At 40.1% G+C, this 26,545-nt stretch overlaps 1 long non-coding RNA gene across 1 annotated transcript in view; it reads right to left on the bottom strand.

Annotated features, from left to right (window-relative positions):
• LOC308339684 overlaps window positions 1-26,545 on the bottom strand; it is an 84,744-nt gene that overhangs the window by 33,654 nt on the left and 24,545 nt on the right. The window contains exon 2 of the long non-coding RNA XR_013966553.1: window positions 3,679-3,735. This is a non-coding gene — a long non-coding RNA (uncharacterized lncRNA). The remainder of the gene's footprint in view (window positions 1-3,678; window positions 3,736-26,545) is intronic.

The following is a 26,545-nucleotide window of genomic DNA, read 5'->3' as shown; positions in this document are numbered from 1 at the left end:
GCTAGAAGGGGAGGTGAGAAGGGGGAGCAGAACCACTCAATGGCAATTTTAGGAAGATCTGTCAGTTACAGACTCCAGCAGAAGAATCACCAACAAGAAAGAATCATCTATGACAGATTCCAACAGAGAAAGACATACACTGAAACCTGCAAGAAACATGAGTCTGGCAACTCAGCCAATGAGAAACCATCATCACTCTTGAACTCTTGCTTTTCTCCAATGGACTTTCATTCAAAACAACTCCTCCCAACATTCTCCCCCTTTTCCATAAAATATCACTCATCTCCTTCGTTGGACTTGCCTATAATTCTGCCATACTTGCTTGTCCTGAATTGCAATTCTCTGTTATTCTTGAATAAACTCATTTTGCTGGTAAAATAACTAAGTTTCATTTTTAAGGTTAACACAACAAACGTAAATTCCCCTTCTTATAATCCAGCCACGTTTGACTGTTTTAACTTCCCTTTTCCCTGCAGGATTTACAGAGAGCACTCTGGTCTAATCCCTACATCCAAAGTATACAGATTACTCATGTAAATGCTGAAAGCCAAGAAGTGAATTTAACAAAAAGCCCCCAAGACTGGCAGTAAGGCTCACTTTGCTCCTGTTTTCTAGGGCTCTGTAATCAGGCTCTGCCAGCTTCAGTCATTCCTATGCAGCATCCATTTGAGGTGTATCTTAGACGCCGCCCGCCCCCCCAACCAAGGAATTCATGTTCCCTGAACAGCAGATCTTTTCAATTATAAAGCCCTTTTATCTAGCCTTCCAGAAGATCCTACCAAATTTAGAGAGGAATCAGAAAGATTAGCGGCCATTCACAATCCCTGTACCCCCGCCCCCCCTCACCCTGAGGAAACAGATGACTTGACTCTTCTACAAATGATCTCCAGAAGGCCAAAATTCAGGGGCTAACAGAGACCAACCTGAACTGTGTACTTAGGAAAAAAGCTTTATAAATGCTTTATACAGACTTTACAAAGGCATAAATCTTTTCATTCCCATTTTATAGTTAAAAAAATCTTCCTGAAGCAAGTTTAGTTAAAAAGGCAGGTCAAACCCTTGATATTCAGGCTACAGGTGTGTGTGTGTGGGGGGGGGGTGGTTAAAAACAGCTATCTTGGGGCATTGGGCTCTCTGCTCAGCAGGGAGCCTGCTTCTCTTCCTCTCTCTCTGCCTGCCTCTCTGCCTACCTGTGATCTCTGTCTGTCAAATTAAATAAATAAAATCTTTAAAAAACAAACAAAAAAAAAGCCAACTATCTTTGTTGTGCCAATCTCTACAAAACCAGAAATACAACCGTAGAAACAAGTTGAAAACCAACTATCTTTACCAATCCCCCAAACCTTGCCTATTCCTCTCAAAATGCTTATAGATATTATCAAAGATCAGGATATTATAACAAAATTGTCCTGTACTTTAAAAAGGTTAATTTTAAATAGCAATTACCCTGGAACTCTTAGGAAAAAGAATTTTTTTTGCATTCTTTCTCTGTCCCTTATAATTATGAATTTTATCATGTCTTTGAAAACATAGCTCCCATCACCTGAGACTAATGACAAAAAGGTGTGGTGAGGCTTTTTAAAATACAAACTATTGGGGCACCTGGCTGGCATAGTCAGTAGAGCATATGACCATATGATTTTTTTTTTTTTTAAGAGAGTGCGTGCATGCACCTGTGTGCTCGTGGGAAGTGGGAGAGAATTTTAAACAGGCTCCACGCCCATCACAGAGCCCAATGGGGGGCTTAATCTCAGGACCCTGAGATTGTGACCTGAGCCAAAATCGAGTCCCACACTTAACTGACTGAGCCAACCAGGCACCCCAGAGCATGTAACTCTTCATCTTGGGATTATGAGTTCAAGCCCCACACTGAAGGTTAGTCTACTTAGAAAAAAAAAAAAAAATTACAAGCTGCTATAAGGGCTCTAGCATCTCTGATAATAGGCATAATGCCCCAAATCTCCACCTTGAAAAAAAATTTGATACTTTCTCCATGCCTTTGTGATAAGAATTTTCCTATCCCCCTCTTCTCTAGGACCTAAGAGCCATTTTTTGAAATGCAAACTTCAGGGAGAAATTATGAGGAGTAAAGGAAACAAGAAAGAGACAGAGATTAAGTATTTAATCGGGCCTATACTGTCTTCTCCACAAATATTTGTAAAACCAAAGCTATTAGATTGCCTTTGTTTATATGTTTGTCCATATATATATGGTGCAAATGTGAGATATTTTTCTCTACCCCCAAATGGTATTGCTAAAATGAATTTGTAAAAGAGCTCTATTTAGTTGTTTTGAAGGCAAGTGCTTGTAAGGACTGTGTATTCTAGTACTCTCAGAAAGACAGAAACTAACCCAAATGTTTTGCAAGTTCACATGATCTGGGGAAATATCTGGTATTAAAACTAATAAAAAGTTGATTTAATTCAAATAGACACCTTTTTAGAGTTATCAGCATTGAATACAAAACGTTTGTTGTGCCTGTGTTTACTGAAAGTTGAATAAGTTTGTTATCTCTGTTGCAAAATTTGTCAGAAAGAAAAAAAAGAGTAACAGTTGACAACTTTGATGCATCATGAAGTTCTGTGGGTAATCTAGACAATTAAGAACAAGTAAATAGATGTAAGGAAGAATGTTTATAGTAAGCTTTTAAATAGCTTCCAAAATCTTTTGGGTAACCTGAAACCTTAAAGTTTTGCTAAATTAAATGATGAGTCAAATTAAATTCATTGACTATCTAGATCATTTCCAAATAAATTAATGAACATTAAGAACACAGGTTTATCTATTTGTCTTATTACAAAGAAACTATAGATAAATTGGGGCCTGTTTGTAAACATGCTTTGTGCTTAATTGAAAGATTATACTATGAAGACACACGTTTCTAGAAATTATGAAATGAATTCATAAATTTGCCAATCTAAAGAATACTGGTATAACAGTTCGCAATTGCTTACTACTTAGATTCCACTAAAAATTAAGGTTTTGTCACCAGCAAGATCCCAAGACCTGACTTTTACTGCCCACCTGCACATACACACTGATCTTTGTCCCCAGTTTTCCTTAAGTTCTTCTTTCCAGCTTGTCTTTTAACTTAGGCAAAAGACCCAACGGGCACAGCATCCCGTGTTGGAAAATGAAACTACCCCTCAAGCAATTATTACTGCCCTGATGAAGAGCTCTGGCCAGCCCAAACCACCTGGATGTGTCTGAGCGCAAGTCCTGACTCACAGCTGCACAGATGGACCACAGAGTGACCAGGAGTTACCGTTACCTCATTATAATGCTAAAATCTCTAGCTGAGGAGCAAGAGCCTCATTAACATAACATAAAATGCATGCATAGGCCCCTTTCCTTAAGGTACAGGCAGGACCTTATGCCCACCTCTACATATGATGACAAGGCTCCCCTTTCTAAATTATCATCCTAACCCTAAATAAAAGGAACCCAGGGGTGCCTGGGTAGATCAGCTGGTTAAGTGTCTAGGTCTTGACTGAGCCTCAGGTCATGATCTCAGGGTTGTTAGATGGAGCCCCATGTTGGGCTCTGTGCTCAGTGGGGAGTCTGCTTGAGATTCTCTCTCCCCTGTTCCCTCTGTGCCTCCCCAGCCCTCTCAAATAAACATATAAATCTTTTTAAAAAAATAAAGGAACCCATTCACCCTTGCTGGGGGAGTCATACCTTTGGAAGTTATCCTCTGTGACCTTCTGTGACAACTCCAACTGGTGTAGTCTCTATCTGTAACTCACCAAGGAAAAAATTGATATTGGTTCAGTCACAGTTTCTTATAGTTAAGAATTCTAATAAATGTAATGAAAACTACTGGAAATAAGGGAAACAAATCTATAGGCAAGTGTTGGGGAGGAAAAAATTTTTATTCTGCCCTTCCAAGTTCTTCTAGTTGATATAAGAATGAACTTGACAGGAAACAGGAGAAAATCAAATAAAATTTAGTAACATGTATACCCAGGAGAGACTCAGGAAAACTGAGTAAGGCTCTGAAACGGCCTAAGCCATCACCTTAATACCATCTTCAGCTAAAGACAGAGGTGGAGGAAGTGGGTAGCTGGCTGTGAAAAGCCAGCTTTTCACAGGACAAATGGGTAAGATTATTAAATGCTTATCGTCTCCAATGATAAGAGTTTCTAGAGATTTAGAATCACCCCTCTCTTCTTGGTGCTGAGGAAGATAGTCTTACAAACAGAGGTTCATTACACATGTAAAGGTCTCTTACAAAAGGGCAACTTCTTCATTCTCAGAGTTTCTCCTGTGTCTGCAGTTTCTTAAAAAATAATCAACCTAAAATAATCAATATGCCAAAGAGGCATATCTTGGGATAACAAAATACGTTCCCCTACACAGAAAGTAAGATGTGTGTTTCTGGTAAGAAAAAGTATGAGGAATGGGAATATATTTTTGTTGAAAGAAAATAATTGTGTCCTAAGTGAGACCGGTTAAAGAGGGAAAACTCAGGACAGAATCTTAATGTAAAAAAGAACGTTATAAAAGATTTATGGAAAAGGAATCTTTTTTTAAATTAATTTGTCAGAGAGAGAGAGAGAGTACAAGGAGAAAAAGCAGTGGGCAGAGCAGGCAAAGGGAGAAGCAGGCTTTTCACTGAGCAAGGAGTTCAATGTGGGACTTGATCCCAGGACACTGGGATCATGACCTGAGCTGAAGGCAGATGCTTAACTGACTGAGCCACCCAGGTGTCCCCAGAAAATGAATCTTTGAAAAGAAATTTTAGGTGTGTTCAGTATGGCTAAGGTTAGAATAAATTTAATTAACTAAATGAATTTTAATACCAAGTTATGCTGGTCCAAAATCAAAACTTTGTTTTCTTTTTAAAAGGACAACATTTTCAGAACACCTAGGTGGCTCAGTGGGTTAAGCCTCTGCCTTCGGATCAGGTCATGATCTCAGGGTCCTGGGATTGAGCCCCGCATCGGGCTCTCTGCTCAGCAGGAAGCCTGCTTTCCCTTCTCTCTCTGCCTGCCTCTCTGCCTACTTGTGATCTCTGTCTGTCAAATGAATAAATAAAACCTTAAAAAAAAAAAAAAAGGACAAAGTTTTCTGAACTGTGGGTCTGCTTTCAATAAGAAATTGCAAACAAAAACAAAAGGGCTTTTGTTAACCTTTAAAGTTATCTGCCTAGAAAACAAAAATTCTGTATTATGCCAAAATAATTTCCTATGTATATCAGGTCTTTGATTACTTAAGAAAACTAAGTCTTAATTTGAAAAGAGCTAGATTTTGCTCACAACTACTAACATTCTGCATTTGTCTTTGAGATGTTAGTGTCAGTTCAGTTAAATGTATAATTATTGTTTCATAATAATCTGTGATCCTATTTAATCAAATGTTCAAAACTTTTGATGTTTTTGATAAATTTCCCAAAATCAAATTCCAAAATGAAGTCCATTGACCATAATCTAACTGAGATGTTCCAGAGGACCCCTGGAACATACCAGAGGTTTTGCTACTCCTTATAAAAAAGAGATATTAAGCTAATTAGACTTATTTGGTAAGCTAAATTACATGGGAATCATTGTCAAATAAATGATTAAACCCTCTTAGATTACATGTGTGTAGATATTAGTTATTAAAGTATTCTAAAAATTTTATAAAACACCTAGAAATCTTATATACCCTGATTTAATCTAGAAGTGTCATGTGTCACAAAAATAACCAAATTTCCTTAACTGCATTGTAATGAACTTGAATCAGATATTTATCATTGCCATTTTTAAGTCTTTTGTCAGTTACAGTTAATATTTTACCTCTTACTTTTGCAAAAGTGCTTCATCTTTAGTGAGACACATGGAAAGAACTCTGAGTATATGTTTCTGATAACCTTAAAAAAATAAAACAGAACAGGATAAGAATGTCTAGAACTAGTGAAAAAACGATTCAAGCAGAACAAGAATAACATGTGACTGGATGAACTGAGGGGGATGATTATAATTTTCATGACTTTTAGTTTGAAACAGATGATTTTTTTTATTTTTAATTTTTTAAAAAGATTTTATTTATTTATTTGACAGACAGAGATCACAAGTAGGCAGAGAGAGAGGAGGAAGCAGGCTCCCTGCTGAGCAGAGAGCCTGATGCGGGGCTCGATCCCAGGACCCTGGGATCATGACCTGAGCTGAAGGTAGAGGCTTTAACCTACTGAGCTACCCAGGCTCCCCAAAACAACTGATTTTTTAAAAAGATTTATTTATTCATTTTTGCAGGGAGGAGCAAAGGGAAAGAGAGAGAATCTCAAGCAGACTCCCCATTGAGCAGGGAGCCCAACACGGAGCTTGATCCCTGAGATCAAGACCCAAGCTGAAATCAAGAGACAGATGCTTAACCAACTGAGCCATCCAGGCACCCCTCAACTGTTGATTTTTTAAAAAATGTTTTAGTTTTCCTAAAGGAAACTTTTTAAGGAAACTTTTTCTCTTAAGCTAATTGACTTATAGCAATTTGATAAATAATATTTGTGTAAGCAGAACTGAAACATTTATTTTTTCCTCCCTACCTGATCCCTCCAGATTTCAGGAATTCTCAGTATTCTTATAGTTTTATGGCAATGTACTTATTTTCATAAGTTCAATAAGAATCTATTCACCCTGTAACAGGTCACAACTGGAAATATTGCATATATTACCAAGGTTTTGACTTGAATGTCACATTTGAGAGACACAAGCATAGACTCAGATTTGACCAGATAGCCTTAAGGAACTAATGTTGACTTTAGGCAAGTAATAAAGCACATTGCAAATATTAACCTGATACCTTACTTACAGAATTCCTACAGCCTTCCCATGTGAGTAAAGGAGGTCACTCCCCAGGAGGTATACAAATCTTAAGATATTTTGGGGACCTGGAGAGGAGAGGAATTCACCCTTATCTATAGGTGTTTCAAGTGAAGTCTAATGGCAAGTATATGGCTTGGCTTTTGGACTCAAGAGCCTATTAACAGTTCATTCTGGAGATTCCTTATGAAAAGTTCCTGCAAAGCAGATTTAAAAGAGCCTACATGGTCAACCACTATTCTTGATGGACTTATATAAATAATCAGTCTAAGATTTTTAGAAAGTAGACTTATTTTGCAAACAAATTAGTTTAATAAATTAGGCTATCTCTGGTAGAAATGAGGGAAAAATAGAAAAAGTATGTTATAAAAATTATAAATATAAAATTATAGAGAGAAAAATCATGTTTCAATAACACACACTTCTGTGGATATTAGAGTCTAAAATGTTCATCATAAACTGGACTAGTTCTTGATTCTTTTAGCTCCCTCCAATACCTCACTACAATTCTCTTAACAAATATTTTTAATTTTTCTTCCACGTTTCTGACTTGGATCATTTAACTAAAACTTCCCTTCTTCCTGAAGCCATGTAGACTGAATATGAACAACTTGATGTAAACTTCAGAGAAATCCCAGTAGCTCATATATAGACAATCTTTGTGCTTTCTGTTGCTCTGTGGGCCATTCAAAAAGATCACCAGAAACATTCAAACTACAAACTAGGAGAATCTGACAGTTTGCCACTGCCTGTTCTCACACTATCAGAAGACGCTTCAAGCCTGACATCTAGAAATCTTCTCTACTGGCTACTTTGAGAACTGAGAAACTGGTTCATAAGTTGATCTAATCATTAACCATTGTTCTTCTGTTTCCATAAAAATGCCTCCTATTTAATACTTGATTACTTGAACCACAGGTCTAACTTTGACTGTGTCACTGTGTCCTGAAATGAGTTTAACTGAACTGACCTACTGTCAGGACGAGGAGAATTATTCAACAAGATGGAACAATCCACCAACTCACTTAAAAAAAAAATTTTTTTTTTTCCAACTCAACTTTTAAGGTGTGAAACTTCCAGGGAAATTTCAAAAGAGGTAATTGTAGGGGCTAAGGGCAGGCTACCCCAAGATATGACTAGCTGAAAATAATCAAGGCCCAAGACTCAGGAAGAAACTTTGACCTCTCTAACCCCAACAACTGCCTAAAAGAATTTAGATAAAGCATCTACTCCAGGAAGAGAGCTAGCGCCATAGATAACTACTTTACAATATGAACTAGGTATGGTATACAGGGAGGAACATAGCAAGGCCTGTTTGATCAAAGTCCTCTATGTCCCATTGTTTCTGAGTGGCCCAGAAAAAATGTGCTTAACAAATATTTACTCTTTTTATCTTCCTGTGAATTGTACTCCTTCACTTCGAAGTCCTAGATTCCTACTCTCTTCTCTTTAGTTCAGAATGACATATATATCTCATTTTCCTTGTCTTTGGAATCTCATCTCTATTTGGATTACCTGCACATACAAAATTAAGTCTGATTTTCAGCTGTTAATTTGTCTTATGTCAATTCAATTCTTAGTCCAGCTAGAACAATCTTGAAAGGCATAAAAAATTTTCTTCCTCCCCAACACCTCCCAATATCCATTCTCTCTTTTTTACCACAACAAAACAAATGTTAGGTAGACAGATATACTACCCTGAATAAAATCCCATGTGGCATTAGCTCCATGGCAACATTTGGATACAGTCAAAAAGAAGTCAGAAGTTACAGACTGGAATGCTGTGTTCCTTACTGTGCTGTACAAAACATTTAATAACACCATCCGCCATCTGTTACACCTTCAAAGGCATCCCAGCCAAGGAGAAACTAGAAAAGATTCAGTGTTGACATATGTTGGCTGCTTCTTGCTGTTTTTAGCACAGTCTTATGAAAGCATTGAGCTAACACAGGAGCTAAACAGTTTGAGGCAAAATGGAAGGGAATACGACTCTGATTAGGGGCCTGTTTTCTGCTTACTGTCTAAAATTTCAACCAACCTAATGTGGATCTTAGAGAGTGGAGAGGGAAAAAGCCATGGAACTTTTATAGTCCAAACAGAAATAGTAAAATCAAATTTCATCATATGTAGGACACCATCAATTTTAAGATACACCACTATCTATGAACTAGTAGAAAAAATTAAGGTTGCTAATAACATAGTGCTTCCTTCTCCATCAGAATTATATTTTATATTATATTTTTAAACTACATTTAGACAGATTTTAATACTATTCTTTGTATATACATAAATAGAAAAATACAAATAAAATAAATTGGTTAACTCTCTCCTGGAACTTCTATACGTTTTTACATTTGCAGTCTGAATCTCTGGGATTACACTTTAATGTAGAATAATAAATGCTGTGTTTCCCCCAAAATAGATTATGATGGAGCATTTCTTAAGAGAATGCTCCACTAGTATCTCCAGGATTTTCTTCCAGATAGCTAACACCCATTCTGCAAGTTTTGATGATGGAACACAGGTAATGATGGGGATTCTAAGACCCTACTGATTTGTGAAGTATTTAAACATGAAAGAAGAAAAAAAAGCCTATTATGTATTAATAAAATACAACAATTATATCATTCTGAAGAAAAAAATGACTGTAGCTGTGAGATTTCTTTTTTTAAGAGAAAGAGAGTGCACATGTGGGGGGAGGGGCAAAGGGAGAGGGAGGGAGATAATCTTAAGCATACTTTATGCCCAGCTGGGAGTTTCACATGGGGATTGATCTCATGACCCTGAGATCATGATTTGAGATGAAATCAAGAGTAAGATGTTTAACCAATTGAGCCACCCAGGTGCTCCTGTAGTTCCAAGATTTTTAAGGTATCTGCAGTTATAGTTTCCTGATAGTGGGGGCATCTCAGCAAGCAAAGAGCAAATGGGAAAGGACCTTTCAACAAAGCCTTTGTCTTCAGTTGGTTTGCTGACAGAAGAGCTAGGGACAGAGCAGCACAGAAGATAGTAAAATATCAGCTCTTTGTGCTTAACACTATGTCTTGGCTATGGTTGTTTGCAATTGGAGGTGACCATAAGGGGACTATATATTTTGAGTGAATCACAACAATTATAATCAAAAGTTTCACCTAATGACTTTTGTACTGAACTATAAATGAATAAAGGCCAACAGGCGTAGGGATTTTTTGTTTTGTTTTGTCTCTTGGAGTAGGGAGGGTTGGTTTTTTGAGGATAATGGTGGAAGGGGTACAATTAACACCTTTTTATCTTAGGTCCTCTTAAAGTCTTAATTTTTTAGTGGTCTTTGCTGACTTCCTCTGTAAAGCAGCCTCCATACAACATACAACACATTCACACAATTTATCACAGTATTTTCTTTTATTATCTTGATAGCCTTTAGCACTGAGATAATCTATATATTTATTTATTATCCAATTCTTTCCCCTAGAATAGAAGTCCCACTGTTCGAGTAAGTAGTTAGTTAGGTGCTAACAGGATATGCGAAGGCCAGCAAAGAGGAAGTCTTGGCCAACTACTGGGAAAGTCAAGAGGCCTATCCTGGCAGCACTCCACAAGAAGCCGGATCAAACCAGACAGGCCTAAGATGGCAGGTGCCATGACAGGAAACCCAGTCCAAATAAGGAAAGGCACAAAACCTTGTTCCCAAGAAATCCCTGGCCCACATAATAAATATTCCACCCTTTAGTTAACAACTCTCAATAAATGATAGAAACCCAACCCCCAGTGCATGCAGCTCTCGTTCCACTTGAGCTCACCCACTCTCACATCTCAAGATGTGATTTACTTAAGATTCAGTTTAAAAAACCTCCCCACTTGTGCTGCTCATATAATTGTGTCATGTCTGTCCTTCAATTCTTTCTGGTGATAAGACCAAGAACCTTCAGTGACATCTTTGGGATGGGCTAGGTCAAGGCCACAAGGACCCAGTTCACCCAGCAACATCTTTTTGGTGGCCACAAAAGACAGGTAAGAGTGTACTGAGTTACCCTCTTTATCTATGAGTCTCCAACTCTCACCTTCTTTGTGCTGGAGAGTTGTTCCTTTTTTCTACTCTTTCCAATCTACCTGGGAACAAATGGTCTGGCAGCATCAGAGAGAGACTGATTTTCAGCTTCAAAGAATGAAGGGCACTTGCTCCTTCCAGCTGAAAGGCACTCTTAGGCAACTAAGAGTTTCATGCAAGTGTCAGCGCTTATTCCTCAGGACATGTAACAGTCCCATAGGGCTTTCTACCTCACTGGTAATTAAAACTTTGGCTCATCTGGGGATCCTCCAGTACTCTGAATCCCTCTGGTTGTCTTAAACTTCCAGCAGGAGAAACCAAGACATGTAAAAGAGTGCTTGGTGGCCACTCCTGGAAGTGACACTCACAATCAGCCCTCCAAGATCCATTGCATGGATCCCTAGGTAACTGTCCCACATTCCCAGGCTGTCTCTATCTCACCAGAAATCTTTATTTTGGTCCTTCCCTTATGTGTTAGTGCCGCTTCTGGTCGGCGAACGGGAGAAGAATTAGGCACAAACAAGTCAGCTGCAAGAGACTGGGAGCTGGGGACAACAGTCGAAAAGACTGCTGCCCCAAGCAACTCCAGAGTCCCACTTTTATTAGATAGAAACAATAGCCAACAGAAGAACCGATGAAGGTCAAACATTAGTCACATGTCTCGTGGACACGCAAGGAGGAGGATAAAGTTTATAGTTAATCAAGCACATTCAAAGGACTCATCTAACAACGGGCGCTTCTGGGAAGAGAAAGGAGCGATAACGGAAAAGGGAAGCAGGCGGTATTTCGTTCCACCCTGAGTTGACCGGGCGGTTCCCGGGTGCTCGGCTTCCCTGAAGCAGGCGGCGTTCCGCCCTGGGCGGGCCGGGTGTTCCTGGCTGCCCGGCTTCGGTGAAGGGGCGGCATTCTGCCCTAAGCGAGCCAGGCATCCCCAGCTGCCCAGCTTCACGGTCATATATCGTCCTTCTCCCCAAAGACCTGTTGCCAGTATATGTTTTTCTTAAGGCCATATCCAAATGTGCTTGGTAACTAGTAAAATCCTCCAGGGGCTATAGTTTAAGTAACACATTGTTCCGAGGGGCAGTAGCATGTTAGCATCTTGTGCTCATTTCTCTCATCTTTTCTGAACAACAACTTCTCAGCCCATTTGTGTCCACTCCTTCTGACAATGACCAGTGGTGGGATGGTTCAGACAGACATCAGGCAGATTGGATGCACCTGGGTTCACTCTGAAGGTAACCCTGAGAGTGGCAGAGGCTCATCCACATGCTGTGCAGCGTCTGAAAGGTCTATTTCACGCCTCCCGGGTCTGATCCCTCGTTCAGTTTCAGGAACCTCCTCTTAAACCTACTTCCATGTTCTCTGTTGATGGCTGGGGAGAGAGACCTATGGGATGTTCTGCTGCCTATCGCAGCGATCCTATAACTCACACTGTTGTATTTGCAAGCACACCATAATATAGGCTATAAGCCATTGTACTCCCTAACAAGGGACCCTGCCCAACCATAATTTCCCCTCTAGGTTTACCTTATTCACCATTTAATTGAATATCATCTGACCCAAGCAATTCACAGGTTCAGGAGAGAACTGGATAAAAGAGGTTAATTCCACCTGCACTGGTCACAAAGTAGAAGGGATCAAAATATTTCTGTGGGTCAGATAAGAAACATTTAGACCATCAAAGGGACTCCCAGCCCTGGCAGCTACTGTTTGCCTCTGGTTGTTGAGGGGCCTAACAGAATGAGGGGAAGGAGATTCTTAGAGATCACAGAATCATGATAATGTCCACCCCAGGACATCAGGGTTATCGCTTAGTGAACACTGTCCTTATTGTTCCTACTGGGGTCTTCAGGAAGACTGTCACTCCTATGACTGAAGGCGCCAGGATGAGGCACGGGTCCCGTAATGCCAGGGCTGGGCAGGTCCCCACACAGCATGCTGGCCACTCCTGTGATGACATGGGGCAAATGGACCACTGGATCCACTTGCCACCAGAACTCCCTGGGAGGGTTCCTAATTAAGGTCCTATCAAGATCCTAGGAGGGATTGGCTCTCCTCAGGGTAATAGAGGACTCTGAGCTTCTATTGAGGTTGCCAGGAGAGGATCAGAGGCCCCTCTTGGGAACAACAGGAGCCCATGTTTAGTTGTTCCTTTTCTCATTACATGAGTCAACTCCCTCCCTGAAGACAACAGGAAATTCCACCTCTGTCTCCAAAGATTCTCCCCTAAGATGGATCTTCATGCACTGGGAACTGGGACCAGCTTCTACTAGAAAGCTTAAAAAGAAAAAGTACTTATCTTCTTTTGTAACACTGCTTGGCCCCAATATAAACTAGAGGATGGGGAAGTCTGATAGGAAAAGGCTAGTCTTTTTAAAAAATTATTATTTTTTATTAACCTATAACGTATTATTTGTTTCAGGGGTACGGATATGTCAATCATCAGTCTTACACAACTCACAGCACTCACCATAGCACATACCCCAATGTCCATCATCAGCCACCCACCCTGTCGATCCCACCCCTTTCCCCTCCAGCAACCCTCAGTTTGTTTCCTGAGATTAAGAGTCTCTTATTGTCTCCCTCTCTGGTTTCATCTTGTTTCAAGGAAAATGCTAGTCTTAACTATAACCCCATATTACAGCTTATCTCCTCTGTAAAAGGCAAGGAAATGAACCGAAATTCCATATGGTCAGGACTTTATGGCCCTATACCTTATGATCAGTCCATACTCCTTTAGGGGGCCTGAAGACATCCCTCTCCTCATCCTCTACCCCTCAATCCACCATCAGCTCAGCTGCCTCAGGGCCTTATACTTCTGTTAATCTGCCACCTCACCTGAGTTCTGTCATATTCTCTACGTGCCCCCCCGCCTTGTCTTGTGAACAGGTTGTGCCAAGATCATGTTTTTCTCTCTGTTTCTCCTGAGTCTCTCAGGAGTCTCTCAGTCCTCTTTGTTTGCTTCTTTTGTGTGTCACATCTGAACTGTATCTTGAGAGGACTGGAGGATCGTTGCCTGACTCTTGCTGATGTGGGGACTTCTCCCTCATTCATTTCCTGGGTTAATGGCTCTAAGTGGGGCCAACTGTCTGTGGTTAGTCTACCTCAGGCCTGGGACTTTGAGTAATAGTCCCAAACAGCTGCCAAAACTCCTTTCAAGGAGGCTCCCAGTCTTTTCTTGGCCCAATGTGGACTGCCAGTTTTCTCTTTCCTACTGGTGGAATGAAAACACACGTCTGTTCACCTGCAGGGGCGGATGAGATACAGGACCAGCACGCCTCTTTCTCTGCCCTCTGGGCTCTGCACCTCCTTGGCCACGACCTCCCCTTCCTTCTGTTCTGCATCACCATGGCTGTGGCTTCTGGAACCAGCTTCTCTACCACCCTGGGTGCCTCTGGTGCCAGTGGCTCCTGTTCCTCTTACACTCACCAAGGAGCCAACAGCACCCTGAGCTGTTGGGCCACCTCCTTATGAGGTTCGAACTGGAGCACCTCCTAAATCAGCACGAGGGGGCTCAGAGACTTCCCTGGACTTAAAATACCCACTTCGGATTTCCCCACAGGAGCCCCAAGTACAAGTGACAGCAGGGAACAAACTGATCGATTTTTAGTGGACACAGATACAACCTCCTCAGCATCTGCTGCAATTTGTCGGCAAAGGATGACTTAAAATGATGGTTGACTTTGTCTCATAAAACTTGTCATGGGTAATTGTTAAGAATGAGTAAGTTGAATAGATTAAAAAAAAAAAAAGCTTATAGGTAAACTTTTAAATAGGTTTCAAAATCTTTGGCATCCTAAAACTTCGAAGTTTTTCTAAGTTAGATGATACATTAGATCAAATTCATTGGATATTTAAGTCTTTTCCAAGTAAGATAAAATGCTAAAACATTAATTACTGAATGCAGATTTGTCTGCTTTTGGTGTGTTATTACAGAGAAACTGAGGATTCTAAAAACCATAAAATATACTCATAAATTTTAGATCTAAAGAATTCTGCTTTAACAGACAGTTCAACAGCTCAAAATTGCTTACTACTTAATTTTCACTGGAGACTAAGGTTTCTAAGAGTTAAAATTCTGCCAAATATAATTAAGACTGATAGAAATGATAAAGAAAGCAACTCATATGTAGGAAAGTAGGAGATATGTAAAACAAAACAAAGCAAAACAAAACTAGTATGAGGAACGGGAATACAATTTTATTGAGGCAAAAGGAAGTAATTTTGTCCTACAATGAGACTGGTTATCCAGAGAGAGAAGGCTTAGGACAAAATCTCAGTGAAAAAGAAAACTGTAGAAGGTTTGTAACGGGCAAGTTTAGGAAAAGAATTTTATATGTGATCAGAACTAAGACTTTACCGAATGGATTTTAAAAAGTACACTGGTGTAAGACTGAGATACAGCTCTTCTCTCAATTAAAGACAAAGTCTTCTTGGATTGTTGGTCTGCTCTTGATAAGAAATTGTAAACAAAGTTTTTTCTTTTTCCTTTATCTTTCCAGAAAACCAAAGTTTCTATGATTTATCTGTATCAGGTCTTTGATTACAAGAGAAACTTCTGAATATTTCTGAAACTTCTCTGAATATTCTGAAACTTCTTAATATTTAAGGAGCTGAGTTTTGCTAGCAGCTGTATAAACTTCTGTAGACTCTCTTATTGTCATCTTGGTTAATTAGATAATTAAATATTACATTTTGTTAATAATCTACAATCTTAATTCAGGTATGTGCTTTAAAACTTTGAGGTTTTTAACAAAATTCCCAAGATTCAAAATCTAAATGAAGTCTTTTTGACTAATTAGTCTTATTTATATGGCATAAGTTACATTGCAAGCACTATCAAACAAACGATGAAAAACCTTAGGTTCTATTGAATAGGTAAAGGTTATAACTGTTTTACAAATTACACGAAATTCCTAAGGCTTTTAATATACTCTGGTATAAGGTCATCATTTGACATTCTAATTACTGAAATGTTGTGTGTCACAGAAATAATTGGATCGTCAACTGCATCATAATGAACTCTCATCAGACCTCCAACCATGGCCATTTGTTAGTTTTTTGTCATTTATAGTTATTGTCCTGATGTTCTTGAGAAATGTGTTTTGTCTTCAAGGAGATTCATGAAAAGAACTTTCTAACAAACACAGGTTTCTGATATGTTTAAGATCAGAAAACTAAACTCTGTAAGAATTTCTGAACTAATGAGAAAGCTGCATTCAAATAGAACAAAATTAGTAACATGGGACTAAATGAACTGAAGAAGATGAGATAGTTTTTATGACTTATTTCAAACATTGTTGGTTCTCTAATATTTGCTCTTACAGATTTAAGTTTCCCTTAAGTTCCTCTGAAGTTATCTATGACTTACAGAAATATGATAGAATATTCCTTTGTGAACAAATTGAAACATTTATCTTTTCTCCCTCTCTGAACCCTCCAGTGTTAGGGTCCGTGATCAAAGGAGCGAGACTGATACAAAGCGAAGGTCAAGCAAAGCTTTATTTCACGCCAAGCATCGAGAATCAAACTGACCTTCGGGGCCGCCTCTTACAGAGAGAGCGACCCCTCCCAGCCTCACAGACTAACTTTTATAGAGCAAAGGCCACGTGGTTGAGCCTGGCCACACGCAGGTGGCAAATGAGATTGTAACACACAGAGAAAGCTGCACAGTCATGCTAGGTCACACACGGGTCGCCAATTGAATTACAATTCATTCCATAGTAGCTATTTGAACTAGCCTATCACCTTGGTCAGAATTGGCACCCAAAAGGCCGGGCCCACATTTTTTTTAGGGAGATAGTGATTGGATGTCTCCACCTGGCCTGACCTGCCCTTGCATTTGGGCTCTGTTATCTGGGACTGGTGGACCATATTTTACTAGTTTCCCGGACTTGCTTTTAAGTAAGTCCCCTGGGGTGGGGGAGGGCAGGGTCAGTTTAAGTTTTACTGCATAAACAACAAAATGGCTGTTCAACCGAGATGGCTGGCTAAATAGGCCCTTACATCCAGGATACAGTAAGTGTATCTCTGTGAGTATTCCTTTCTGGCAGTTATAATTATTTGCATAAGTTCAATGAGAATCCGTTCTCCCTGTAACAAGACACCACTAGAAGCACTGGTTATATTACCAAAGCTTTGACTGGAATGTCATAGAGTCATGCACAGACTCAGATATGACCAGACAGCATTAAGGAACTACGGTTGACTTTATGGAGCCAACAGAGCCCCTCAGAAACGTTAAATGTTAAGACTCTTGCTTACAGAGTTCCCAGCAGCCTTACCAGGTGAGTAAAGAGTGTAACTTCATCACAGGTGCAGGAAACCTCAGGATATTTTGGGGACCGTAAGTGGATTCATCCAAATCTACAGGCACTGCAGGCAAATCTGATGGTAAATATTTGGCTCAGCTTCTGGCCTTGAGATGCCATTAAAGACTCAATCTGAAATTCCTTATAAAATTTTCAGCAAAGTAGATTAAAAGAAAACTTACATGGTAAATTACTATACTTGTTGAGTTTATGTAAATAATTAAGCGAAGGTTGTTAAAACCTGACTTATTTTACAAACAGGTTAGTCCTGATTTTGCTATCTTTGATGGAAAAGTGGGTGCTTTTAGAGAAAAATTATGTTTCAGTAACACATCTTTGTAGATGTTAGATTCTAGTTCTGATTGTCTTTTAGCATTTGCTGTTTGCCTGTAAGACTGGCTGGACCCTGAATAATTCTGATTTCCTCGGCTATCTGGCTATGACTCTCCAAACTAAGGTTTCCAACCTTTGCCCATTCTCTTGACTTAAAGTCACTAAAAACAAAAACTGCCCTTTTTCCCGAAGCCCTGCAAATGGAAGCTGGAGACTTGAGGAAAACTTCAGAGAAATGGCCACAAAATTCATGTATAGATCATCTCAGTGCCTGTTGCTCTATGGGCCACTCAAAAGGATCACCAGAAACATTTAAACTACAAACCAGAAGGACCCATCAGATTGCCACTGCCTGTTCCTACTCCAGCTGAGGATGTTTTGAGCCTGACACTTAAACTTTCTCACTGGCAGCACTCAGGACTCAGACACTGGGTTTGTAATTTGCTCTACTCATTTACTTATTTTCCTCTTGTTTTCAAAGAAATGCCTCTTATTAATTACGTGATTGTTTGCTAAACAAGGCACAGTTTATATGATGGCTAACACAGCCTGCTGTACCTGTATTACTCCTGGGAAGAAAGAATCCACATAGATAAAATAAGGCAATAAGCCACCTGGCTACAAGATGCCCTTGACGACATTCTTACAAAAATTGGGAAAGTCTGCACAATGGCAACCACAGCATGCTGTGTATGAATCAATTCATCTGGAGAAGTTAAAAGCCTCCAGGTCACCAGGGCAGTAGCTAACTGGACCACAGTGCTCCATAAACCCACCCGACCTCCTCCACCTCCTTCTCCTGGTGGGACTTCTTTTTCTCCTAGTTTCCAGGCCTTTTGTGGTTATACCCTCTTCTTGGACCCTAGTAACTATACTCCTTATTCTGATGTTTAGATCTGTATTCTAAAGTTACTAACAAAATTGATTTCCTTTTGCCTATGCCAGGTGGATCTCCAGATGTTGGTTTGCAACAATCCTGAAAGAAACCCAGAAACAAATGACTATTAACACCTACTAGTCCAACCCAAGACTTCCTTCTACTCCCTACTCTCCATCCAGGTTTCCTAAAACTTAGATAGCAGGATTTCTGGAGCCCTCAGGCAAGGTCAACATCCCACACCATCATGAAGTACTTAAAGGAGATGCACCATCATCCAACTTTTCCTTAAAAGGTTTTTAGAGCCCAGAGTCCTTGATGGAGGGTTGTTAAAAGCAGATAGGCTCTAATAGGAAAGCAGAAGTCCTGGCCAGCTCTTGGGAAAGTCAGAGGCATGTCCTGGCAGCACTCCACAAAAAGTCAGCTCAAACCAAACAGGCTCAAAATGGCAGGTGGCATGACAGGAAACTCCTGGCCAAATAAGGAAGAAAAGGCATGAAACCTTGCTTCCAAGAAATCCCTACCCTGAGTAATGAATATTCCACCCCTAATTAGAAAGGGCCAATAAAAGAAAACCAACCCTCAGGGTACACAGCTCTCTCTCTCCAGCTTTAATAAACTTCCCCACTTGTGTTGCTCACGCAACTGTGTTGTGTCTGTCCTTGAATTTTTTTCCTTGTGCCAAGACCAAGAACCTTCAGCAACATCTCTAGGACAGGCTGGGTCCAGGCCCCAGATCACCCAGCAACACTAAGAGAGCAGCGTTCCCCCAATCCCTGCCCACCTAAGCTCTAGCCATTCTACCAAAGCTCCAACCATCCCACCAAAGTAGCCCCAGTGTGATGTACACTGAGACACCAAGGGACAGTGCCCACTATAACTACAGTTATGTTGCCAAGATAACATAAATATAAAGCACCCCAGGACACACAAGATCACATGTGCTTCTGCCCCAGACAATGTGCTAGAGCACTCCTTGGGTGGAACATCAAGGACCTCCCAGCCTGCATTCACTTTAGCTCCAGCCATTCTGCCATGGGCCCCTGCATGGAGCACCTTAAGACCTCCCAGCCTACACTGCATCAGCTATAGCCATGCTGCTAGAGGGCCCCCTATGCAGACTGGCCCAGGACCACCTGGCCTGCACCCGCTTTAGCTCCTGCTATTTTGTCAAGGAGTCCCCTGCAGAGAACATCCTGGGGCCCTCCTGAACTGTGTCCACTTCAACTTCAACTGTCTTTCCAGGGTGCTCCTGGCCCATACACGCCTCAGCTTCACCCAGAAAACCAAAGCTACCAGGCACATTCTTACACAATGTCATTCCTTCAAGACTAAGGGAAGTAGCTATTCTGTCTAATTCACTGAAACAAACACAGAGAGTAAAAAAGAAAGAAAGAAAGAAAGAAACAGAGGAATATGCTCAAAATGAAAGAAAAAGACAAAACTTCAGAAAGAGAACGAAACAAAACAGAGATAAGCAATCTACCTAATAAAGAGTTCAAAGTAATGATCATAAAGATGCTCACCAGAGAGAAGAGTGGATGAACTGTGTTAGAACTTCAACAAAGAGACAGAAAATACAAAAATGAGCCAGAGTTGAAGAATACAACTGAAATGAAGGAAAAAAGAAAGAAAAAACTAGAGGGAATCAACAGCAAATTAGAGAATGTGGAAGAATGAATCAGTGATCTGAAAAACAGGCTAATGGAAAGCAGCCAAGCTGAACAGCAAAAAGAAAAAAGAATTTTAAAAATGAGGATAGATGAACGGATTCTGGGACAAATCAAGTATACTAACATTTGCATTATAGGGTTCCAGAAGAAGAGAGAGAAAGGGGCAGAAAACTTATTGAAGAAATAATAGCTGAAAACTTCCAAACCTGGGAAAGGAAGCAGACATCCAAGTGGAAGCAGATACAGTCCCCAACAAAATGAATCCAAAGAGTTCCACACCAACACAAATAATAGTTAAAACATCAAAGATTTAAAGATATAAAGAGAAACTTAAAAGCAGCAATAGAAAAGCAACTAGCAATGTATCAGGTAAATCCCATGAGCTACCAGCTCACTTTTCAGCAGAAATTGTAGGCCACAAAGGAGTGGCAAGTTATATTCAAAGTGCTACAAGGGAAAATAATGTACAACCCGGAACACTCAACCTGGTTAAGATTAGCACTCAGAATTGAGAGACAAAGCGTTTCCTAGACAAACAAAAGTTAAAAGATCACTAACAATAAACTGGCATTACAAGAAATATTAAAGGGACTTCTTCCAGTGGAAAAGAAAAGGTCACAGAATAAAATACAAAAGGAAAAAATTTGTGAGTAAAAAAGCAAATGTACAATACGAGTTGTAAATCAGTCACTAATAAAGCTAGTATAAAGGTTAAATCACAGAATTAGTAAAATCAGTTATATCTAAGAAAACTAGTTACAGGAGTCACAAAATAAAAAGACGCAAAATATGACATCATGCACATAAAACGAGGAGGTGAGAAAAATGTTGCTAGAATGGGTTCAAGCTTAAGGAGCCATCGACTTAATATAGACTGCTATATATTTAGGATGGTATAGATGAACCTCATGGTAACCACAAACCAAAAACCTAAGCAGACAAAAAAATAAAGAGGAAGGAATCAAAGCATAACAATAAAGAAAATTATCAATCCCAAGGGAAGAGAGCAAGAGACTTAAAAAACAGAACTATAAAAACAACCAGAAAGCAATTAACAAAATGGCAATAAGCACATGCCTATCAATAATCACTTTAAATGTAAATTATATAATTGCTCCAATCAAAAGAGATGGGGTGACTGGATTAAAAAAAACAAGACCCATCTATTGCTGCCTACCACAGACTCACTTCATACCTAAAAGACACATACAGACTGAAAGTGAAGGGACAGAAAAAGATATTTCATTCAAATGGAAGTGAAAAAGAAAGCTGGGAGCAGTACTTATAACAGACAAAATAGATTTTAAAACAAAGATTATAATGAGAGACAAAGAAGGGCATTACATAATAACAAAGGGATCCATCTAACAAGAGAATATAACAATTGTAAACATCTATGTACCCCAAATAGAAGCATCCAAATACATTAAGCAAATTAACAATGAACATAAAGGGGGACACTGATGGTTATACAATAATATTAGGGGACTTTAGCAGCCCACTTACATCAATGGATAGATCAACCAGATTAAAAAAAATTCAGTAAGAAAACACTGGCTTTAAATGACACATAAGAACAAATGCACTTAACAGACAGACACAGAACAATCCATCCAAAAACAGCAGAATATACATTCTTTTCAAGTGACCAAGGAACTGTCTCCAGGAGAGATCACATATTAGACCACGAAACAAGTCTCAATAAATTTAAGAATACAAAAATTATATCAAGCATCTTTTCTAACCATGATGGTATGAAACTAGAAATCAGTTAAAAAAAACAAATTAGAAAAAGTACAAACACATGGAGGCTAAACAACATGTTACTAAATAACCAATGGACCAATGAAGAAATCAAAGAAGAAATAAAAAATACATGAAGGAAAATGAAAATGGAAACAGGATGGTCTAAAGTCTTTGAGACATAGCAAAAGCAATTCAAAGAAGGAGGTTTATAGCAATACGGGCCTACCTGAAGAAACAAGAAAAATCTTAAGCAATCCAACCTTCCACGTGAAGGAACTAGAAAAAGAACAAACAAAGCCCAACAATAGTAGGAGGAAGAAGAGCAGAAATAAATTAAATAAAGAGGAGACAAGATGGCGGGGAAGTAGGAGGAGGCACCTTTTCAACCTGCACCCTAAAGTGAGCTGATTACCTACCAAAGAACTCCGATCACCCATGAAATCAGCCTGAGATCAGAATTATACACGTCTGGATCTCTACGGGGGCCAGAAGACGCCAGTGGGCAGGTAAAGTGGAGTGGGAACGTCGGACTGATATCGGAAGATAAACAAAAGGGGGAGGGAGCCACCAGAGGCGACCGACTGGAAAATAATACCCCAATACGAGAGTGCCCGGCATCTGGGGACCAGCATTAACTTGGAGTCTGGTTGAAAGCACTCAAAAGAGCAAAGACTCGCGCGGGGAAATTGTGGGAATCGGGGCGGATAGGGATAGGGGCTTAAGTCCCCAGACCCAGGGCAGCATCCCCTGGCGCTGAGCCGGAGAGTGCGGCGGAGAAACCTGGTTTTTGTCCCGGAGCCGCCAGTGCGCCCGAGAACGGGTGGAGTCCGGCTCCCGTGAGGGGCTGGGGCCACGCCAGACGGCAGAACGCGCACCTTCCTGGAGATGCGCGCGTGCCTCAACCTCCCCTGAGAGAGGTGCACGAACGCCCAGCCTGGTGTTCTGGGACCCACGCGGTGATAGACCCACGCGGCGATAGAGCCGATAGAGCTGGAGGCGCCGCGCCCCAAACCATCCCCTGGGAGAGGTGCGCGCAAGCCCTGAGCTCTCAGCCCCAGCCAGCGGGAAAATCTCAGTGTGCGATTGCTGCTTGGAACGTCTCTGGCGGTCTGGAGCTGCCCAGACAGCCACAGCTGCCTTGGTTTTGCGTACAAGCAGGAGATCCTGCGTCCCCAGGGACCGTGACTCAGAACCTGCTCTGCCAGCGGCCCAGCGGCTGCAGCACCTGCAGGGGAGCAGACTGCGGCTTCTCTCTGAGAGGGAGGTTGGGGTGCAGTTTTCTTTCCTCTAAACCTCCAAAAACCATCAAAAGCTGTCAAGGCGAGAGAAAAGAAGTGAACAAACATAAAAACCTCCAGAGAACAAAAACCTGAAAAAAACGTTTTTCTTAGAGCCCACCCCCTTGAGGGGGTCGGGAGGACTTAACTCAGGGAACATCATTGACTGAAAACCCACGTGGCAGCCCCCTCCCCCAGAAAACAAATCAGGAAAAAAAAAAAAAAAAAAGACTACAAGAGAACAACCACCACTACTTCATAGATACAACTTTTATTTTTAATTCTTTCCCACTATTCTGGTTCATTTTTTTTCTTTTTTTATATAGATAATTTTTTAACCTATTTACCATCACAGTGAGATGTCCAGTACATCAAATTCCATGATAAACTTCTAACCTGAATTTTTTGATACATACACATGTGTTTTTCTTTTGCTTTTCTATTTTCTTAATTTTTAAAAAAATTTTTAATTTAGTTTAGTCCAGTTTATTCCTTTTTTATTTTTATTTTCTAATATTCATATAGAGTTAAACTTCAAGGTAACCCCCTTTCTCCAAGCAATGCTACCCCTATAGGTGAACCAATTTTTAATCCCCCTTTTTCTTAGGAAAGTTGAGTCCTTTAACAAAGATATCAAGATACATCCAGGAAGAATCAAAATAACCTTCCTCGCCCACACCGAGAATCTATAACCATGCTCCCATCTTTTTCTTCTGCCAGTGTCTCTGTGTATTTATGTTTGTCTGGATAGTATATAAATCTTATACTTGGGGTTCTTCTTGACGAGGCTCCTCCTTTTTTTTGCTTATATATATATATTTTTTCTCTCGTCATATACTTTTATCAGTCTTTTTGTTTGTCTGTTTTTGTTTGTATACGTCATAAACCTTACCCTGGGGCCCATTTGGGCTGAACCTTCACTTTTATCTTCCCTTTTTTTCCTGTCTCTCTCTCTCCCTCTTTTTTCTTTTTCTTTTCTTTTTTCTCTCATTTGGGTGGGGAATCCTGAGTGCTCAGAAGCGTTCCAGGGTGCACCTTGACTGCACCATGGTCAATACATCCAGCTACATCTGTCCAGTCATCTCTCACCAAAATGACTAGGAGGAGGAATCCCCAACAGAAGAAAAATACAGAGGATGGGCCTTCTGCAACAGAGCTAACGGCTATCAACATAGACAATATGTCAGAAAGAGAATTCAGGCTAACAATTATCCAGGCAATAGCTAGGTTGGAGAAAGCCATGGATGACCAAACAGAATTGATTAGGGCAGAATTGAAAGCGACCAGAGAGGAGGTTCATAATGTTAGGGCAGAGCTGAAGGCCACCAGGGATGAGGTTCACAACGCTCTCAATGAGTTCCAATCTAATCTAAATTCTCTAAAAGCTAGGGTAACTGAGACAGAAGATAGAATTAGTGATCTGGAGGACAAACAAATAGAGAGAAAGGATCAGGAGGAAGCCTGGAACAAACAGCTTAGAAGCCACGAAAACAGAATCAGGGAAATAAATGATGCCATGAAACGTTCCAACGTCAGAATTATTGGAATCCCTGAAGGGGAGGAGAAAGAAAGAAGTCTAGAAGATATAGTGGAACAAATTTTTCATGAAAATTTTCCCAATCTTGCGAATGGAACAAGTGTTCATGTACTAGAAGTAGAAAGGTCCCCCCCCAAGATTATAAATTCAAAAAAAACATCCAGGCACCTCATAGTAAAACTGAGGAATCATAATTGTAGATACAATCTCTTGAAAGCTGCTAGGACAAAGAACCTCCTTACATACAGAGGAAAGCCCATCAGAATAACGTCAGACCTGTCCACAGAGACCTGGCAAGCCAGAAAGGGCTGGCAAGATATATTCAGGGCACTAAATGAGAAGAACATGCAGCCAAGAATACTTTATCCAGCAAGACTGACATTCAAAATGGATGGAGAGATAAAGAGTTTCCAAGACCGGCAAGGCTTGAAAGACTATGCAACCACCAAGCCGACACTGCAGGAAATATTAAGGGGGGTTCTATAAAAGAGGAAAAATCCTAAGAATAGCATTGAACAGAAATATAGAGACAATCGACAGAAAGAAAGACTTCAAAGATAACACAATGTCAATAAAAACGTATCTCTCAATAATCACTCTCAATGTGAATGGCCTAAATGCACCCATAAAACGACACAGGGTTGCAGATTGGATAAAACGACAGGACCCATCCATATGTTGTCTACAAGAGACCCATTTTGAACCTAAAGATACACCCAGACTGAAAGTGAAGGGATGGAGAAGCATCTTTCACGCCAATGGGCCTCAAAAGAAGGCCGGGGTAGCGATTCTCATATCAGATAAATTAGATTTTAAACTAAAGACAGTAGTCAGGGATACAGAAGGACACTACATCATTCTTAAAGGGACTATCCACCAAGATGATCTAACAATTGTAAATATCTATGCCCCCAATATGGGAGCAGCCAATTACATAAGAAAACTATTAATCAAGATAAAGAGTCATATTGATATGAATACATTAATAGTAGGAGATCTTAACACGCCTCTCTCAGAAATAGACAGATCATCGAAGCAGAAAATCAATAAAGAAATAAGAGCATTGAATGACACATTGGACCAGATGGACCTCATAGATATATACAGAACATTCCACCCTAAAACAACAGAATACTCATTCTTCTCAAGTGCACATGGAACCTTCTCCAGAATAGACCACATACTGGGTCACAAATCAGGGCTCAACCGATACCAAAAGACTGAGATGATTCCCTGCATATTCTCAGATCACAATGCTTTGAAACTGGAGCTCAATCACAAGGAAAAGTTCAGAAGGAACTCAAATACCTGGAAGCTAAAGACCACCTTGCTTAAGAATGCTTGGATCAACCAGGAGATCAAAGAAGAACTTAAACAATTTATGGAAACCAATGAGAACGAAGACACTTCACTCCAAAACCTATGGGATACAGCAAAGGCGGTCCTAAGGGGGAAATTCATAGCCATCCAAGCCTCCCTCAAAAAAATTGAAAAATCCAGAATACACCAGCTGTCTCTACACCTTAAATAACTGGAGAATCAACAACAAATCAAACCAACTCCACACGTAAGAAGGGAAATAATCAAGATTAGAGCAGAGATCAACGAGGTAGAAACCAGAGATACAGTAGAACGTATCAACGAAACTAGAAGCTGGTTTTTTGAAAGAATCAATAAGATCGATAAACCATTGGCCACACTAATCCAAAAGAAAAGAGAGAAAGCCCAAATTCATAAAATTATGAATGAAAAGGGAGAGATCACAACTAACACCAAGGAAGTAGAAACAATCATCAGAAGCTATTATCAACAGTTATATGCCAATAAGCTAAGCAACCTAGATGAAATGGATGCATTCCTGGAAAACTATAAACTCCCAAAATTGAACCAGGAAGAAATTGACAACCTGAATAGACCGATATCTAGTAACGAGATTGAAGCAGTGATCAAAAACCTCCCAAAAA

This window comes from Martes martes, assembly GCF_963455335.1.
Source record: "Martes martes genome assembly, chromosome: 3".
In the NCBI taxonomy this organism is placed as follows: domain Eukaryota; kingdom Metazoa; phylum Chordata; class Mammalia; order Carnivora; family Mustelidae; genus Martes; species Martes martes.
This window is presented reverse-complemented; position numbering and strand designations above follow the sequence as displayed.